At 34.4% G+C, this 2,816-nt stretch overlaps 1 pseudogene; it reads right to left on the reverse strand.

The window, feature by feature from the left end:
• Positions 1-2,136: 2,136 nt before the first annotated feature.
• On the reverse strand, positions 2,137-2,612 carry LOC105293953 (annotated as a pseudogene).
• Positions 2,613-2,816: the final 204 nt, after the last annotated feature.

Here is a 2,816-nt window from a genome sequence, read left to right on the forward strand (position 1 = left end):
AAAAGAATGAAGTAGATCTACATGTGCCAATGTGACAAGATATATAACGTCTACCAATAAATGAAAAAGACAAAATGCAAAGAGCTATGCATGTTTCTAAAACTAATAATAACAGCAATAAATGTCAGTATATGCATATCAAAAAATCCAGAAGAATATACAACAAACTGTAGACAGTAATTACTCTATGAAATAGCATTATGGAGTAATTTCATTTTCAACATTATTCATCTCTGCATCATGTAAAATGTTCACAATCATCACATTAATTTTTTAAATGCTTCTATTTTATTTTAAATATAAATACGTATAATAATAAATTTAAAATTAATAAACTGAAAGTTTAAAATGACAGTTTATATATAGATTGAATATATCCTTTTAGAGAATTACTCTGTGCCACAAGCTTTGCAATTGTTTATATTCTTTAGTCCAATAGTCTTTAATACAGAAACTTTTATTCATAAAAAGATTTATTACAATCCTATTGTAACAGCAGAAAATTGGAAACAGCCCAAGTGGTTATCAGAGGAATAGTTAAATAAATTTCTATTCTCAATAAAATATTATATGACCATTTAATAAGAAGTGTTAAGGAGAATATAAAATAACATGAAGCACTTATGTTATAATGTTAAGGGTCAATGGCAAAATATAAATTTATACACTTGAATGTATGAATAAGATCTTACTGGAAAATAAAAGAGAAAGAAATTTACCAGAACTAAGAATGATGTTGTTTAGATGGTGGCACTCTCATTTATTTTCTTCCTAATACATTTTCATATTTTCCAATTTTCTAACTAACCATTTACTATATTTATAATAGAAAATAATACAATAATGGAAAATAATATTCCTTCACTGCCCTTGAAGAGATATTAAAGATAGTATCATTCTTATGGGGTATAAGTTTATTCACATTTTTTCTTTCTCTTGACCCTGGAGTTCATTTTAAGGAAAAGCAAGTTCTAATCCTTCGCAGCTCCTAACTTTCCCAGTGCTGTGGAGCAAACCACCAACCTCTTCACTCGATAGCTGTAAAATGAGACTATTTCATTAGGTTAAATGAGAAACTGAATAACTTATAAAAAATGAAATGCCCATAAAAGGAGATCTAGTTTTCTAATGATTAAGCTCAACATCATCAGTGAACAACTAGTGATTTGCTGGAGGGACCTACAGTCCTACAGCAGAGCTGAGTTCCAGTCACAATTGAAATACTTACCTAATGAATATGTTTTCTGACAATTATTTAATCTCTCTATTTTTTTAATTTTTCACTTGTAAAATAACTGTATTGAACTAGAATCTGAATTTTTGACCTAGAATTTTTCTAAAATAAAGGGAGTGGGAAGTACCTACTGTGTGCCAGGAACATGTCATTGTATTATTACATATTATTACCTTTAATTGACATATAAAGAAATGAGTATGTAAAGAGGGCAAGTAGTCACTGAGCTAGGAGTCAGTCCCAAGCTGTCTGATTCCTTCTCTTTAAGATTATGTAGGTTAGGGAAGTGAGACTTCAGAGGGCTGAACTATTTGCCCAAGATACACAGCATGTTAGCAAGCTAGAATCAGGTCCAGAACCCAGACTCTTGATGCTGGTCATATATTTATTTTACTTTTGTTTTTTTCCTATTTTCCTATTTTTATAAAGTCAGATGCAGATTTGAGTTATTTATAGTCCTCAATTCATAGTTCATTATCATCAGTTATCAGTATTGCCCCTCCTTGTTCTATTTAATTCTTCCCTTTCATTTCCTGATTGTACTATAATTTCTCTTCTGGGAATCTTTCTGCATCTGATATTGCAGTTCACTAATAATTTCTTCAACTATATACATTCTACTATGTATCCTATCTCTCGAGTTTGATAGTTTAACCTTTTTAAAAAATATATAAACACTATATACAATATATTCTTTTATATTTTCTTGTCCCTAAATCATGTTACGAATATCCTCTGTCTTTGATATTCTTTATTGTGCTTATTTTATTTGTTTATTTATTTTGAAAGACCCTGCCTCAGGTTTATCTCTATAAACATCACAGAAGGACACAAACCCCATGCGAACAGCAGCCCATGGGTCACACCAGTCCTTCCGTCTTTACATGGGCAGACAGGGGCCTCTACTCTGTAGCCTTCGTGGGAGCCTGGACACCTTTGGGAGCCTGTGCCTGAGCTGAAGGTGAGCTGCAGCCTCAGCCAGAGCCTTGGTTTCAGCTTTGGCCTGGGACTTTGGCCAGCAGAGCCTGAGACCCTTGGTGATGCGGGCATGAACACGTTTCCCAAAACTTGGGGTGAGAAATGTAAACAAGTCAATTGAGCTTGTGGCTGCTGCCTTTTGGGATCTTGGGCTTGACCTCCCTGGACATTGCAAAGGCCTTGAAATAGCCTCAGCACGTACACTCATAGCCTTAGCATTGTTGGCCTGTATCTTCTTCAGGCCCTTCTTATTGTTCTTCTTGGTAAAGCACATGTTCCTCAAGAACTTGGGGCCTGTGCCCTTAAGAGATTCGTATCTTTGTGATAGGAGTTTCTCTATGGAATATCTGTGCCATTTTCAGAACTAGTTGTGTGGGGTGTGGTTCTTGGACTTGGTCATGTCTCCATCAAAGCCCTTGGCTCCCCGCTGTTGTGCTGTTTTAAATCCCCGATCTATTTGATTATTCCAGATTTTCAAAGTGACATAATATTCAGGCTAGGATTAGTTGTGCTGCAGTAACAAGTAATCCTGGAAATTTCAGTGGCTAACACAAACAGAACTATTTCTCATTCACAGGCAACTTTCCTTGTTTTTCTCAAACTA

This window comes from Pteropus vampyrus, unplaced genomic scaffold, assembly GCF_000151845.1.
Source record: "Pteropus vampyrus isolate Shadow unplaced genomic scaffold, Pvam_2.0 Scaffold80, whole genome shotgun sequence".
In the NCBI taxonomy this organism is placed as follows: Eukaryota; Metazoa; Chordata; class Mammalia; order Chiroptera; family Pteropodidae; genus Pteropus; species Pteropus vampyrus.